Consider the following 16,978-nt stretch of genomic DNA (forward strand, 5'->3'; position numbering starts at 1 on the left):
GCCATCTGAAATAGGGTTTTGCTTCTCGTGAGCACTCACTCCAAATTGGATACCCTGTGGTGTGGCTGAGAGCATCTTGGCCAGGATGTTTCCCAGTGCCCAGAGATGATTTCCTGACCCCAGTCATGCATTAACTTTCCCATGGGCAAAAGTGTTCAACCAACTCTTGACTTCATGTGGTATCAGGGAATGGGGACAGGAGTGATAACTGAAATCCACAGAGGATCCCAAAACCTCACTGTAGTTCATCATTTCAGCATCTTTCCTTCTCCATGAAACCTTTTCCTAGAGCTGCTGCCAACAGAGAATCGAAGTAACTGATTTGAGTTTCTCCCTGTTTAAGTGCAAATAGGTTACAGTTTAGCTGGTAGCAGAGACACAGAAGAGCAGAATCCCCTAATACTCAGCTCCTCTATGTTTGAATGGTGACAGATGATGGAAAAAATTCCTATAATTCCATTCTCATTCTTGCTTCAAGTGAGAAACCTATGGGGAGTCTGAACCCCCAACCCTAAACTTGAGGAAAGCATATGGAATTTTTTTCCTTTAAGGATTTCTAAGTGTAAAATGTGCACAGACATGTTTTATACAAAGCCATGAGGTTTATTTTTGATGCTGTTCTTTTCTCTCCTTCTCCATAAACCCTTGTTACCTTTCTCTTTCCTTATGTTAACATTCCTGTAAAAAAATGTCTCATAAGGGAGTAGCTAGGTGGTGCAGTGAATACAGCGCTGGCCCTGAAGTCAGGAGGACCTGAGTTCAAAGCCGGCCTCAGACCAAACACTTGATACTTAACTATCTGTGTGACCCTGGACAAGTCACATAACCCCAATTGCCAAAAAGAAAAGACTTATAGTAGGGTTGGATTCTTAACATTTAAATTTAGTTGATAGCTGCATCGTCCATGGATTTCCACTCTGGTTCCTCATTGTGGCATGGGGGTGATCCTAGATTCTCAGAGGCAGTGACAGTGGTATGTAAATGTCAGTGTAGGGTCATGAGATGAGTGGTAGTCTTATTAGAGTCAGGCGATGAGGATTCTTGTCTCAGCCATAGTACTGCACAGCAGGTTTGTCTTGACTAAGTCACTACACCTCTGTGGGGCCAACTTTCTTCATTTAGAAAATGAGAGGTGGTGGTGATGATCCCCAGGGGTCCTTCCACTCTGACATTCTAGGAGAGGCAGGGCCAGTAGTAGAAAGAGCATGGCTGGCAAAAGCCAGAAGAGATCTGCGTTCAAATTCCACTATGGATGTGTCTGTGTGTGCTAGACAACACAAACTGCGTGAACCGTGAGCATGCCTTTGGGGGGCTCTAATCCATAGAATAGGAATAACAACATACAGAGTACCTGCCTTGTGGAGTTTTTGTGTGGATCAAATACAATCATTTAATCTCTCTCTCTCTCTCTCTCTCTCTCTCTCTCTCTCTCTCTCTCTCTCTCTCTCTTTCTCCATTTAGCTCTTTCTTTCTCTCTACTGATCTTTCTCTCTCTATCTCTCCCCCCCCATTACTACAAGCACAGACAATTCTTACCATGTTATGGACTAAGGATTAAAATAGCTAAATTTGCAGGTGCTCATCACATTGAGTTGCCTGCCCCATGATAATTTTTTTTCATAAGGTTTAGAGGGGCTTAGACCTACATGGGTAGAGAGAGTACCCGCAAAGATAAAATCACAGATCCTTGAAATCATTCAAGTAAGTAATAGTTGCATATGGTGCAGCAACCTAGGCCAATGCCCCTCCTGTCTCTTTTCTCTCCTCCATCTGCTTTTGTACCTCCCCCTTTTCTAGTCTTTGCCTAGTCTTCTCTTCCCCTACTTCTACTTTCTTTCCTCCTGTCTTCCTTCTCCTCTTACATGACTCTATCCCCCTCTCTCATCTTATCACCTTTCTTTCCTCTGATTTTCCTCAACCTCTCTTTCTCTTTGATGTGTCTCAGTCCTTAATTCCCTATTGCTTTCAGCTCTCTGTGCCCTGGAGGTCAGTAGATACATCTATAAGATGGTATAGTGAGGGCTGTAGTATTTATTTCTTGGATTGTTTAGTTAAGAGAAACCTCTTATTTGGCCTGTTCCAGAGTGCCTACCTATGTGTGTGTGTGTGTGTGTGTGTGTGTGTGTGTGTGTGTGTGTGTGAGATCACCTGCATGTGTAGTCAGAATTAAGAAAAGTCTAAGAGGACATCCTTCAAAGACATGCAGTTTTATTACTTCCAAATACATGTCGTTACCAGGGAAGACAGGAAAGGGCATGCAGAAGCGTGTGCAGAGGATTCTCTAAATGCTTTAACGAGTAGATAAGAATCATTTATAATGAGCATAGTCATTTTTCCTCATGCAAATGCTACTGCTAAAGGTCTCCACTCTTAAGTAGGCTAACATTTCCTTCATTTCCATTACTAATTTGTCCTCAAATTCTTTTTCTTGCAGGTACAGATAAAAACCCATTACAACAGTTCTCTAATGACAAACCTATTTCCATGCTGGGTAGATGAGCTGGAGTAAAAGTGCTTTGTTGATATTAGGACAAATTCTCCAAAATGAATAATTACGAATAAAAAAAATGGCTTCTCTGATCCTTCTCCCAGGAATAATTATTCTCCAGAAGAAATCTACCTTACAGTGCATTGATTATATAATAACTTGGAGAAAGGGTAAAGAAGACATGGGATTACAGATTGCTGGAATTGGTCCAATCCCTTATTTCACATATAACCCATGGCCAGGGCCCCTTGAGCCCTTGAGCTCATTTGACAGATGAGGAAATTGAGGCAAACAGGGTTAAGTGACTTACCTAGGGTGACACAGCAAATAATATAATATGCACAGATTATGTCCAATCCTGGGTGATAGTCTAAAGTATCAAGACTTCCCCATTCCCCGCTTTTATTTTTTTAGTCCCATTGCCTTTATTCAGAGTTTACTTTGAAAAATGATCTCCAACCATAGCTTATATAGAACTAATGCTTACATAACTTATCTCAAATGGATTGATGGGTCTCCAGTTTCTAATCATACATTCAAGGTAAGAGTCAGTCAAACACAAAGCACTTATTAGGTACTTACTTTATGCCAGGCATTGTACTAAGCACAAAGGATACAATGAAAGGCAAAAAAAGGTCCACGCCCTTGAACAGTTCACATTCTATTGGAGGAGACGATATGCAAATAATTAGTTATATTCAAGAGATATACAGAGTAGATAGAAGGTCATCTCAGAGGAGAAGGCATTAGTAGCTAAGGGTTGTGGGAGCTAGAAAAAGCTTTCTATAAAAGATGAGACTTGAGCTAAGTATTGAAGAAAGTCAAGGAAACCAGATGGCATAATAAAAAGGGAAGAGCACTCCAAGCATGGGAGATGGCCAGGGCAAAGGCAGGGGAAAAGAAGAGTGGAGTATCCTGTTCATGGAACTTCACCGAAGTCAAGTGCAGTTTGATTAGAGTATGTATAGAGGACAGCAATGCGTAAGAAGACTGGAAAGAACAGAAAGGACCAAGTCATGAAGAAATTTAAATGGTGAATAGAGGAGTTTGTGTTCGATCTTGCAGGTATTTGAATTGTTGGACCTCAATGAGGAGAATGGTAAACTGTTTGGACCTACATGTTCAAAATCACCTTGGCAGCTTAGTGGATGATGAGTTGAAGTGGGAAGAAGCTTGAGGCAGACAGACAAGTTAGAAGGATATTGCCTTTTGGGAGGGAAATGATGGGGGTCTGAATTCAGGCAGTAGATATGTGAGAAGAGAAGGGGATGTATTTGAGAGATCTTGTGAAAGGAGACATGACAAGAATTGGCAATGACTTGGATATGGGAAATGAGAGTGAAGAATGGAGAAGGACATGAAGGTTAGCAGCATGGGTGACTGGGAGGGTGGTGGTGTCCTAGACGATCTCCTTTATTTCACCCCACAGAAAGTGAAGCCAGGTGTGCTATAAATGAGTGGTCCATTATGGAGGACAAAAGAAACTCCCTCCAACAAATAGCCCTAGATTTAACTTTAAGCTTATCTTGAAACTCTCCTTTTCTCTCGAGACACAAGAAAGTATATTTCTATTACACATATATTTATATTATAAATAAATATTAATGCCACAAATATATTTATAACAATATGTATTTGTATAGTTAAGATTTTTTCGTTGTTGCTTAGTTGTTTTTGAGTCGTGTCCAACTCTCTGTGACCGCATTTGGACTTTTCTTGGGAAAGATACTGGAATAGTTTGCTATTTCCTTATCCGGCTCATTTCACAAATGAGGAAACTGATGCAAACAGGGTTAAGTGACTTGCCTAGGGTCATATAGCAAATAAGTGTCTGAGGTGGGATTTAAAAATCAGTTCTTCCTGTTTGGTGCTCTATCTACAATGCCACCTAGATGTTGGACTGTGAGGCTCCTAGAGATTAAGTACCTTTGAGGTAAGATTTGAACCCAGGTCCTCCTGACTAGCACTCCATCCACTATGCTACACGCCCTCCCAATTCAACCTTTTCATTTTGCATATGACAAAATTGAGGCTCAATAAAAATGTGACTTAGGATCATAGATTCTGAATGGGAAGGAAACTTAAAGGATATAGAATCCAACCCCTTCATTTTACAGGTGAGGAAACTCACAAAGAGATTTATTCAAGGTGACATAAGTAGTAAATTTCAGAGCAGGAATTCTTGACCCCTAAGTCTTTTTGATGCCAAGTCCAGTACTCAATCCATTATGTGATGTTGCTGCTCTAAGATCACACAACCAGGTAGACATAGAGATGGGATGGGAACTCAGGTCTTCTACTCCCAAATCAGGACTTTTTAAAAAAATGTATATGATGTTTCTGCAGATCAGGAATGTGCCTTTAAACCTCCTCTGCCTAGCATTCCTGCTCATGCCCAGCCTCCATTTTAACATCCCCAGACTGCCTTTAAAGGTACTATTAAACAATTCTACCCACTGGCCCATCCCTCCTGCCAAGGTCCCTAGGGCATTGTCTTTCCTCTTAGGACTAGGAGGTATCTGTTTTAGGGGCATGAAACCAGAGTGTTTAATGACTCCTCAAACTCCTTTGAGATTACCTCTTGACCCTATACCTCAAGCTGGCTTTGCACACATCAGCTTGAGTTACAATTCTGGCTGCAGGAAACAAGGCAACTTAAGGATTCCTGGAGTTCCAGTTATGACTATAATCTATAACTGTTCAGAGATAGAATCATTGTCTCTGACAATTCTAAAGGACCTCAGGAGTTAGTAGTCTAAGCCTCTACCTAGTGCAAGAATCTTTTCTACAGGATCTCTGACAGATCCCATAGTAACCTCATTCACTCTACAGCTTGACTTAGTTGTGCAGATAATAATAATAATAGCTAATAGTAACTTTTACATAGCACTTACTGCTAGCCATCATGTCTAGCAATTATGCCTGTAATTGTGAATGCAAGACAATTCATAATTACTCTCTCATTTGATTCTCACAACAATTCTGGGAAATAGGTGGTATTATTAACCCCATTTTACAAATGAGAAGACTGAGGTAAAGAGAGGCAAAGGATTTGTCCAATGTCACATAGCTAATAAGTGTCTGAGGCTAGATTAGAACTCAGATCTTTGGGTCATCTAGGTGGCACAGTGGATAGAGCACCAGCCCTGGATTCAGGAGGACCTGACCTCAGACTCATAACACTTACTAGCTGTGTCACCCTCGGCAAGTCACTTAACCCCATTGTCTAACCAACCAACCAAACAAAAAGAACTCAGATCTTCCTGACTCCAGGCCCAATGCACTATCCACTGCACCACCACCTGATTATAGGCACACCATTTAACCTCTATTTTTATCCAATGTCTCATCAGAGGTAAAATTTTAAATATGTCCAACTGCCAGATGTATTTGTTGCCCTATATGTCCTACCCTTCACTTCAAATTTAGCATGGCCAACTAAACACAGTATATCCTTCGAATTGTGTCTTCACTTAACGTGTCTGTTTTTGCTAATGACCTCATCCAGTTATCCAGGCTCAGATCTGGGAGTCATCTTTGAATTCCTCCTCTCTCCTCAACTAACTTCATGCAATCAATTACCAAGTCCAGTTAAACATATCTGACTTATACTTCTAAGAAATCAAATAAAGAGGAAAAAGTTCTATATACATAAAAATATTTATAGTAGCTCTTTTCACAGTAGTAAAAATGTGGAAACTAAGGAGTATTCTCTGATTGGAGAATGGCTAAACAAATTATGGCATATCAGTATAGAAGAATAATATTGTACCATAAGAAATGACAAAATGGACCACTTCAGAAGACAACTGTGAACTGATGCGCGGTGAAGTGAGAAAAACCAGAAAAGTTTATACAAGGAAAGCAACACTATAGAAGAATGCAACTTTGAAATGCTTTAGAACTTTAATGAACTCTACCATAAATCATGAGTCCAAAAGAATGAAGATAATACATTCAGGAAGGAGAATGGTGCAGGAGAAAGTGGGAAAGTATTGAATTTGGAGCAATAGGACCTTAATTGGAATCCTAACTCTGATACTTACTGACAAAAAGCCAAGTTATTTAACCTCTCTGGGCTTCTGTTTTTTTCAGCTGTAAAATCAAGGAGTAGAACTAGAAAACCTCTAATTTCCTTCTAATCTATGGTACTATGATATGTCTTCCCAAACCCCATTGTAACTATTCTTTCGTTCTTTAGTCATTTCAGTTGTGTCCAACTCTTCATGACTCCATTTGGAATTTTCTTGGCAAAGATGCTGTAGTTAGCCATTTCCTTCTCCAGCTCATTTTAAAGATGAGGAAACTGAGGTAAATAGGGTTAAGTGACTTGCCCAGAGTACTACAGCTAGTAAGCATTTGAGGCTGGATTTGAACTGAGGAAGATGAGTATTCCTGAATCCAGGCCCAGCATTCTATCCACCATGCCACCTAGCTGCCCAACTCCCCTTACCCTGTGAATAAGGTTCTTACCTCTCTTCCTTGGAACCATGTAATGATCTCCCAGCTGATTTTACTGCCCATCACTGTAGCTGGTCCTTGCACCAATTCATCCTTCATGTACCTGTCATGTTAATCTTCCTAATGCCATATTACAATGATCATGTCCCTCCTTCACTCAAAAGCTCTCATTGAATAAAATCTCTATTGAATAAAGTGCAAACTCTTGATCCTGGCACTGAAGATCCTCCATAATCATGTTCCAATCTACCTCTTTAGCTTTCTGTCACACTACTCCCCTGCATGACCTCTGCATTCCAGCTAAACTGGACAACATTCTGATTCCAAACCTTGCTCTGCCATCTCCCTTTATCAGGCCTCATGCTACGTTCCATGTATGAGATGGACGTCTATTTACTTGTTGTTGTTGAAATCACTCCCTTCTTTCCTTCAAGACCTAATTCAGACATCATCTCCTTCAGAAAAGTTCCCCAAATATATGCTATTTCTTTGCTTGTATCTCTTCTTTGCATTTATCTCATTTTAACTTGTATTATGACTATTTATGTACATCTTCCCCTATGCTCATCCCCATTAGATCCTCCTTGGGAGGAGGATCTTTGCTGTATCTAACTTTGTATTTATAGCCGGTGCTTAGCACACACAGCAGTTGGTGCTTAATAAATGCTTGATGAACAAGTGAACGGTTATCTAGCCTCTGCTTGCAAAACTCCCGATGAGGAACTCATTGTCAACAAAGCAGCATATTCTTTAGTTTGGGATAGCTCTTTTTATTAGAAACTTCTTTTTACATTGATTTGAAATCTATTTCTTCATAACTTTTATCTCTTTGCCTTTGTTCTGTTCTTTTCAGGCAAAACTAGGGCAAGACATTTGGGACCTAACTGGGTCTTGGGGTAAAACTAATGTTAAGAGCCTCCCTTTTTGGAATGTGGAAATAATTGTGACCAAAACAGTGGGAGTCCCTTGTCATGGTAAAGTGTGTAACCAACGGTTGGGAAAAAGAATTATCACCCATATGGAGTGGGTAAGCCCACTTGCCAGGACTGCAGTGAGACATGTGGGTTCCTGCTGCCTGTTCCCTCTGCCCTCACTTAGAGCCACCTGGCATCATCAAGTCACACTGCCCAGAGGGTGAATTTGATGGATAGCTCAGCTTCATGAGGACAACAATATGTGTGATTGGATTTTAAACAATATCTGTGGGTTTGTCTAAGCAACTGGCCTTGGTATAGGGATGAGAAACAATTAATTTGTCAAGTATTTATTGAGTACCTACTATGTAGTCATCACTCTAGTAGGCTGAGGAAGACCTAGAATTCTAGAATCCCACTCAGAGTTATTCAGTGTTAGAAAGGATTTTAGAGGTCATTTAGGTCAGTGGGGTCAAAGTGAAATAGAAATAGAGGTCACTAAACCATACATAAGGATGGTCTGCACATGGATTTAGAAAACCACATATTAAATTGTCTACGTTCTATTGTATTTTTTATTTATTTTGTTAAATATTTCCTATTTATATTTTAATCTGGTTCTTGTCCTATTGTATTGGCAAGTGTTACCGAATGCAGCCTACGGGCCTGGTGCTTGACCCCATTGATCTAGACCAACCCCTACTTCTTATGGATGAGGGTGAAGTGACTTGTCCAAAGTTACAAAGGCAGTAAGCAATTACGGTAGTGTCAAAACTGGAAATAAAACTAGGTTTTCTGAGTTCCAATTCAATCTTCTCTCTACTACACCATGCAGATTTTGAGGGAGATAGAGGACATGGTTCTTGCCCAATAAGGAATTTTTAATTTTGGCAGATAATGGGGACAGAAAATAGCCAGTAGTGTTCCATGCAGAGTGTGGACTAGAGTACAGGCACTGAACTAGAATCTGAGTTTAAGCACTGGGGCAAGAAGAGGTCATATCTCTAACATGGAAGGGCCTGACATTGTTCTGGGACAAGGAACAGGTACCCAGTAGCAAGTCTGTTGCTTACAGTATAGAGTATAGTGATGGCCAGCCAGGGCAAGAAGGAGTACCATGTCTGAGGCTGTGACCTGAGAAAGGAACAGGAAGAAGAAGAGATAGCCCCAGACTATTCTGAAGCCTGCAGCAGAATAACCAGGGCAGAGAGCTCAGACAAAACAGGACCCTGCAGTTCTGCCAGTCTGAACCTCTGGAGCTTTCTAGCTAATTTGTAATGGTTGAATTCAGCAGCAGTTTGCTAGAGCTTTTACTAAGGGCAAGCCAATAGTTGCATTGCTTAAATCTAAACCTAGGTTGAGAGCTTGCAAAAGTCAGACTCTGCCCTGGATCAGACTTCTTTAAGCATACTGAAAACTTACAGATCCCCAGCCTAAGCTTGTAGCAGAGTAATAAAGAGCTCAGGGTGTTCAGATGAAAGGGGATGGTAAAATTCTTAGGAAGATCCTAATTTTACACTCAATATTCAGAAAAAAGCAGCAGCAAAACTCATGAATACAAAAGAGGACCAAGCCCAGCTCAAACACTTCCTCCAGAAGTGTGCTGACCCTGGCCCTAATGGGAAAGGCAGAAAAGACATAAGCATTAATATAACACTTATTATGTATTAGGCACTACGCTAATGTAAAGTCTGAAGCCAGGACATCATGATAAAAGAGTGAGTAAATAAAACAAAACAAAAAGAACCCAGAGATATTATAGTGTCAGGGACACCCAAAACACAAACCCGGAGTAAGAAAACAACTCCAAACCACTTATAAATAAAAATTCAAAGGCAAGTAATGATTGAACAGAAGTTCAGCTAGAATTCCTGGAAGAAGTGAAGCAATCAGTTTTTTTAAAAAGAGTTAAAATTATTTCATAAATGAAATGAGAGTGGTAGAGGAAAGAAGTAGAAAGGAAGTTATAGCTACAGAGAAAAGTCTTGGAAAAATAATTAATAGTTTAGTGCAAAACCTCATCCAAATAAGACTCCTTGAATATTAGAGTAGATCAAATAGAAGTTAGTGATTCCAGGACACAACAAAATATTAAAACAAAGTCACAAGTTTGAAAAAAAATTAAACGTATAAGACATTTAAGATAGAAACAGCTGACCTGGAAAACAGATCAAAGAGAGATATTTGAGAATCATTGAACTACCGGAAAGCTACGACCTTAAAAAGAGCGTAGATATCATATTTCAAGAAAACATGAAAGAAAACTTCCCAGATCTCTTAGAGTCAGAGGGCAAAACAAAAATAGAGAGAATCCAATGGCCACCTCCTAAAAGTAACTCCAATATGAAAACTCCTAGGAACAAAATAGCCAAAATCCAGAACTTCCAGGTCAAAGGAAGAAAAAAAAAACACTTCCAAATATTCTCGATTAAGAAAATAAGAAGCCAAGCTGAGCAGAAATTTAGGAATAGAAATAGAAGTCTGTGAAATTCAAGGAATCAGGAAATAGATTGTTGTGCTAGGAATGGCAAGGAGATTACTATCACCAGATCATGGAGTGCATGGAAGGGAGTAAAGTATGAAAAGACTGGTAAATACTAGATTAATAACAAAACAAAACAAAACAAAACAGAGTTTAGCCCAATCTCAGAAAAAGAAATTGAATAAGCCACAAATGAGACATCCCCAACTAGTCCAGAAGAATTTGTAGGTGAATTGTACCAAAGAACAATGAAGTCGACATTATATAAATTCTTAAAGAGAAAACATTCTACCAAACTCCTCAACTCCATCTGCTTCCCCTCCAACTTATCTCTTCTAATAGATGAGTAAAGTCAGCCAAAATGAATGCACACATTGGCCACATCTGAGAGTATTTATCTAATTCTGCACCTTTAGTCTATCACCTCTCAGCTAATAGAAAGAATGTTTCATTAGCTGTCTTTTGGAGGCAAAGTTGGTCGCTGCATTGATACAAGTTCTTGTCTTTCAAAGTTATTTTCTTTTACAATGCTGTTGAAGCACAAATGTTAATGTACAAATTCTTCTACTGTTTCTGATCACTTTATATCAATTCGTATAGGTTGTCCTAAATTTCTCTGATTGCATCCTTTTCATCATTCCTTATGGCTCAGTACTATTCTCTTGTACTCACATATGATAATTTTTCAGCCTTTCCACAATCAGTGAGAACTCTCTTCATTTCTAGTGTTCCATAGTGACACAAAGGTGTTGCTGTAAATATGTTTGTTCCAGTCATGTGGGCCCCTTTCCCTCTTCTTTTGACCTGTTTGCAGCAAATGCTTACTACTGGCATATAGCTGGTCAAAGAGTTTGCCCAGTTAAATGACTTTTTTGGACATAGTTCCAAATTGCTTTCCAGAATCGCAGGACCAATTCATGGCTTCACCAATAATACATCCATGTGCCTGTCCCATCCATGTCTCCTTCAACAACTGTCATTTTCCTATTTTGTCATTTTTACCAGTCTGATGGCTGTGAGATGGAATTTCAAAATTGTTTTCATTTGCAATAAAATATTAAATATTATGATTGTTCTAAGAAAAACAATGAAGTATAACAGTTTTTTAAAGGTTTCAGTGAACTGTATATTCAGCATGAGTTAATGATATAACCTGGTGGTCCAAGAAGCTAACACAAACTTAGGCTGCATTTAGAGAACTATAACATTCAGAGTTAGGGAGCTGATGGTCCCTCTGTACTCTGCCCTAGTCAGCGATGCCTAGGCACAAGTATTTAAGGAAGGACGCTGATGAATTATAAAGAGGGGGTTGATAAAGGTGGTGAAATACCTCAAGATTGTGCCAAATGAGAATTGACTGAAAGAGCTAGAGTTATTTAGTTTGAAGAAGATTTGATGGATGATTGCTAATTTCAAATATTTGAAGAGCTAACATAGAGATGGATTAAAATTGTTTTGTTTACCCAAAGAAGGGAAAATTAGGAGAAATAGGGGAAGCTGGAAAGAGGAAGGTTTTGACTACAAAAACAAAAACATAGAGCTGTCTAAAGGTAGAATGAGCTTCCTAAGGAGGCAATGAAATTCCCTCTTCTGCTCACATCCCTCCCAACTAGAAGTCTTTAAGCACCAAATACTGTATAACCACTCACTGAGGGTGTTGTAAAAAAGATTTTTGTTCATGTATGGGCTAGAATATATTGCTTTCAAAATCCCTTCTTGACTCTGAAGATTCTATAAAATCTGTCAAGCAATTGATCCACTCCTCCTCTCAGCTCCTTGGGTATTATCATCCAACAGTATCTCTGGTTATGTCCATTCTGGCCTTTGGATTATGTCCACTCACTTCCAGCCCTAAACCTCACCTCTCTCTGTCACTGGTAGTAACAACGTCATAGATTTAGAGCTGAAAGCAATCTTAATGGCCACCTTAAAATGGCCTGGAAAATAGAGCTGAAAACAATCTTAAAATGGTCCTTACTTTGTAGGTAAGGAAACTGAAGAGCAGAGAGGCTAGGTGAATAGAATATAAGTTTCTTATCAGTGAGGATTGTTTTATTTATATCCCTGGCATCTAGCAGAATGCCTGGCATTTGGTAGGCTCCAAAAGCACCCAGCTAATAAATAGTAGAGAAGAAATTGGAACCAAGGTCTTTTGACTGTAGACCAAATACTCTGTACCAATTGGGACTGCTTTTCTCTGAGCTGGGCAGTTCCTTAATGACTGGCACATGATGCTATAATATTGATATTAGTATATATCATCAGGTGATTGGACATCATCTGACTTATTCCTAGCCAGTCTAGATTATACGGCTAATCATTTCAAAAGTGTCCTTCACACCACCCTGGCACCTCATCACTTTACTAGTCCTCTTCTTCTTTCCTCATGTCTCATTGGAAGAAATATTTCTTCTCACTTCCTGTCCTGAACTCTCTACTTGTGATTTTGCTACCATTTTCTATCAGCTCCTCCAGGACCTTTCTCCATTAATTATCCCATTTCTCTCTTCTATCTTCAAGTCTGCCTCTCTAACAATACTTTCTTTTCTTTCTACAAAGATCTTTCAGTACTCACATTCCAAAATAATGAATAAATAAATGCTAAGCTAGCATCCTTTTTCTGTCCTTCTTATCACAGCTAACCTTCTTGAAAGGTTTGTTTATACTTAATACTTTTACTTATTCACCACCCACTCATTCTTTTACCCATTTCAATGTGACTTCCATACCTCAACATTTTATTGAACTGACTTTCTAAAAGGTAACCCAATGTCTTCCAATGATGAAATCTAAGGACCATATTTCAGCCTCTGCACTTGCTACTTTTGACAACACCCTCATTCTTGAAATTCTTTCTACCTTAGCTTTCTATGATTCTCTGTCCAAGAGACAGACTGCCTCTCCTCAGACTTCATCAATGATTCCTTATCTTTCTCCCTCTCTTAAACTGTAGGCATTCTCCAAGATTCTGTCCTCAGCCCTCTTTCTCTCCTGCTCTCTATACTCCTGCCCTTGGCATTTTCCTGTGGCTTTAGCTCTCACTTCCATACACAATCTTATAAGTCTTTACCCTTTTCTTAAGCCCACGACCTGGATTTACCACCACCCACCGGACTACTTACTATGCCTGGATGTCCTGATAACACCTCTAAGAGATGAACTGATTAGCATGCACATGGTACTGGAGAGACAAGAGCTAAAAAACATCAGGTACATGGCAGTTGTAATCGAGTTAAAGGGAATATAAGGACAAAGAAGAAAGATTTCTTTTGTTTCAGTGAGATGAAGAGATGATCTTGTGGGCCATCAACCTGCCTAAAACACAAACTCCACCAGGTATTTTTGGAAACAAATGTAAAATCTAACAGGATGCTAGGATCATGGATGACAAATATACTGCTGGATTCAGTCACTAGTCAAAGAAAAATCTCCTTGGAAATATATGTGTGTATGTATACATATACATACATATACACACATTATTTTTCTCAGCTCCCACACTTTATTGGGACTGTGAGTCAGCCTCTACAAGGCAAATGCACATCAATGCTGCAGCATGTAAATTCACCATGATTGGTCAAGAAATACAGACCAGTGGGTACAGATTTGAGATTCCATTCCTTGGATGAAGGAGGAAGTGGGGCCAGGGTGAGTATACTGGTAGAGTCTACCCAGAGATGCAAACAAAGAAGTAATTTGTGGGACAGGATATCTATCTGTCTATCATCTCTCTCTCTCTCTCTCTCTCTCTCTCTCTCTCTCTCTCTCTCTCTCTCTCTTCCTACTTACCTATCTATATCATATGTAAGTGCATATATGTGTGTGTATGTATATCCTGTCCACATATCTCACCTTTCCTCACCAATAGAATCTTTTGTTGTTTTTCAGCCATGTCCAACTCCTCTTGATCCCCTGGACAATATCATATCAGGCTCTTCTATCCTTCATTATCTATTGAAGTCTATCCAGGCTCATATTCATTTATTCCATGTCACTATTTATACATTTAATCCCATCATCCCCTTTTCCTTTTGCCTTCAACATTCCCCAACATCAGAGTCTCTTCCAATGAATCCTGTCTTCTCAGTATGAGGCCAAAGTTTTTAAATTTCAGTTTCAGCATTTAACCTTCCAGTAAACAGTCTAAATTAATTTTTTTTTAATATTACTGATTTGATCTCCTTGTTGTCCAAGGGACTCTTAGAAGTCTTCTCCAGCACCATAATTTTGAAAGCGTTGATTCTGTGGCAATAAGCTTTTCTTACAATCCAACTCTCACAGCCGTACATTGCTCCTGGAAAAAACATAGCTTTGATTATATGGACCTTTGTCAGCAAGGTGATGTTTCTGCTTTTTAGTATACTATCCAGATTTGTCATAGCTTTCCTTCCAAGGAGTAGGCATCTTTTAATTTCATGGCTGTAGCTACCGTCTGCAGTGATCTTTGTGCCCAGAAATATAAAATCTGTAACTGCTTCCATTTTTTCTCCCTCTATTTAGCAGGAAGTGATGGGGCCAGATGCCATATCTTTTATTTTTAAAGTTAAGCTTCAAGCCAGCTTTTACAGTCTCCTCTTTCATCCACATCAAAAAGCTTCTTAATTCTTCTTTACTTTCTGTCATCTTTAGCCACCTTAGAATTGAATGTGGATGATTTTTTAAAATGCATCTACTATTTCCTTTTGCTAACCAAAAAACCCCCAAAACAATGAGCTGAACCGGAAGAATGAAACTTTACACACCACTCCCTGAAAACTTGTCCAGCTGATGATCTGAGCATAATTCTTCTAGAAGCCTAATATTTGGGGTTCCATATCTGTCTCAGCAATACATACCTTCCCAGCACATTGGATTGATCCAACACTAGTTGAAGTGATTCTGGAGTTGACAAATGGCCTACCCAATTTTCTTGCTTATTATCTGGCCAGTTGTGGCATTGTTCAAAACCCGGTACCCTTCAACTGTACTTTGGTCCTAATGTTCCCTTGATTTTCACACCAACGAGAACATTTTCATGGCAAATTCAATTTTTATAGGGCCATTTAGCATGAAGGTGGGGGAAACGTCCCTCCCCCTTTCAGAAACACACATCAATAGGAAAAGAAGTAATGCTACACAGCAGAGCCAAAAGCAATTTGGTGCCTAATATTAATGGCGAGGTAGCAGTTCCTAGGGGACCAGAGTAATCCATAACACCAGGAAATAGACAGACCAAGGAAGAAGTTATAACTGCCTCTCAGACAAGCAGACAGGTGGAGCAACTCTCATTCCTTGTTCATGATCAGCCTGCCCTGAGCAAGGTCATTCTGGAAAAATCTTTTTGATTATCTAAGCAAAGGATAGAAAAAAAAATCTGTCATTAAAGCTACCCACACACAATAAAATGAAAAAAAGTAGGAGACAGGATTAAAAATATATGAGAAAGAATTACATTTTATTCCTAGAAAGTTGAATTGGAAAGAGCTTAGCTCACCTACCAGGCCAGATGCAGAGGCTGGAAGGGGGCAGTGGCAGCTATTGATGCTTACTCACAAGAAGTCATGGATTGAGAAGCTTTGGGAGTGCAAACTAAGTTACCTGGAGGCTAATAACCCTGATATGATTCCTACTATGAATGATTCATCTGAGTCTTAATCCATTAGTTCTGGCTCTGGTTCTTATACTCTGGGTCTCCCTTATCAGACAACTCCTCAACTACTGCTCCCTTGATCTAGGCAGTTCTCTAAAATGATGTGTCCCCTCACCCTGAATCACAGAATTAAGTAATTTCAGAGTTGGAAGGGTCCTCAAAGACCAGAATCCCCTAATGCTAGTTACCTTACCGATTATCTATTTGCTTACTACTGTTCATTCCAGATTGGGTTTACCCAAGCACATTCTTGTCTTCCCTCAAAGCTCAACTAAAGTCTCCTTTAGGGGCAGCTAGGTGGTGCAGTGGATAAAGCCCAGTCTTGGAGTTAGGAGGACCTGAATTCAAATCTGGTTTTAGACACTTAACACTTACTAGCTGTGTGATTCTGGGCAAGTCACTTAACCCTAATTGCCTCACAATAAATACATAAATGAAATGATGCTAAAATTGTAAAAAAAAATAAAGTCTTCTACAACTCTGAAATTCTATGATTTTGTGGTCCATTTGATCCTCAAAATAAAGCCATGAATTAGCTGATTTAGGTATTATTCCCTCCCTTTTAGAGATGAGGATACTGGACAAGAGAGAGAGTTTAATAATTTGCTTAAGTTAGCACAGTTATTAATAGTGAGGACTTAAAACCAAGTGTGTTTGTGTGTGTGAATACATATACATATATATATGTATATGTATATATACACACAGATATGTATGTATGTATATGTGTGCATATATATACATATATATATGTATATATATGCATATGTTCCACTGCATCCCAGTTCCATTAAATCTAGACTCAGTACCAACCCAAAGTAAGAGATGGCTGCTTAAAGTTGTTTACTACCAGTATTTTGTTTTTGTCTTCTGTTTCTATGACATACCTCTAGACCTATGATCTCCTCAGTAGAAAACACCCTAATACAGATGTCGATCTGCTCATTCCTTCCCATCCTATATAATTCTTGCCACTATCTTTCCATAAATTCTCCCAGTACACC

This window comes from Phascolarctos cinereus, unplaced genomic scaffold (assembly GCF_003287225.1).
Source record: "Phascolarctos cinereus isolate Bilbo 61053 unplaced genomic scaffold, phaCin_HiC Scaffold_5;HRSCAF=322, whole genome shotgun sequence".
NCBI lineage: Eukaryota > Metazoa > Chordata > Mammalia > Diprotodontia > Phascolarctidae > Phascolarctos > Phascolarctos cinereus.